This window comes from Triticum dicoccoides, chromosome 3A, assembly GCF_002162155.2.
Source record: "Triticum dicoccoides isolate Atlit2015 ecotype Zavitan chromosome 3A, WEW_v2.0, whole genome shotgun sequence".
Lineage (NCBI taxonomy): Eukaryota > Viridiplantae > Streptophyta > Magnoliopsida > Poales > Poaceae > Triticum > Triticum dicoccoides.
This window is the reverse complement of record NC_041384.1, coordinates 705,150,638-705,151,870: the sequence shown is the minus strand read 5'-3', so window position 1 is coordinate 705,151,870 and position 1,233 is coordinate 705,150,638.

Genomic DNA, 1,233 nt, shown 5'->3' with positions numbered 1-1,233 from the left:
GGACACTTTGGCTCCCCCTTCAAAATTACCTTCGAATCTCGACCCCGTAGATATCCCTTCGGTTTGTAGGGGATATATCATAACTTACATGTAACTCTTTGAAAATAAAAAGGAAAAAGGAAAAAGAAAAAGAAACATGTATTACGATTCATAAACTGTAGATCTAGAGCATGTCGACGAGCAGAATACCACTTTGATCAAAATTAACCAACCCATCCCACACCCATCCAAATCTAGCTAGTCGGTTTTTCATAAGCCTCCCCGCAGAGAAAAATGGTCTATAAGCTTGCGGCACTGACATGAACGTGCATGGTTCACTACTAGAAAAAGGGCTGCTAGTGGCGCACCTATTTTCGCTACTAATGGCACACTACTGATGCGCCACTAGCATCACGCCATTAGAAATTTTTTCGCCATTAGTAACAATTTTTTTCAATTTTTTTCAATTTTTTTCAATTTTTTTCGTTTTTTTTCTTAATCTCATGTTATTATGTCTTAATCTCGGGTCAATATGCTTAATCTCAGGTCAAATCGCACTCCATGGTCAAACTTCCCAAAAGGTCACCCATCCTCACATTACTCCAACCCAAGCACGCTTAACTTCAAAGTTCTATCCAACCCCAGCAACAGCTCACTTCACAGGACTTGTTGATATATCTAGCATATCAATCCTGTTATACCTTGTTGATGTCTAGGACTTTGTTCATGTTCATGACTATGATGAAATTTTGAAAAATATTTCAAACTTCCCGGTCATATTACGTATCATTTTTTGAAAAAAAATTTTAAAACCTTTTTTTTTTGATTTTTTTTTGCCTCTAGATCTTGAAAGCCCCGTAACTTTTTTTGTGTTAGGTTTTTGGGGATTTTGAAAATGTTTAACGGGTTTCCCCCGGTTAAATTCGGATGTAACTTTTCGAGTAGATGATTTTTCATATATAAAACTTTTTAATCCGAGTTCGCATGCAGATTTTTCATATATAAAACTTTTTAGTCCGAATCCGAGTTATGCCCATTTTACAAATTTCCAGAGAGATTTTGCAAATAAAGTTGAAATTTATATTTGGAAATTTTCCCAACAACTAGACCACATATCACATGACAAACTTATTTTCTTTTATTTTTTTGACATTTTTATCATTTTTTTTATTTTTTTAAACTGAAAAGGCGGTCCGGGGGGTGCATTCGGTGGAATCCGGGCAAACTAGTAATGGCGCACCGTGGGGTGGTGCG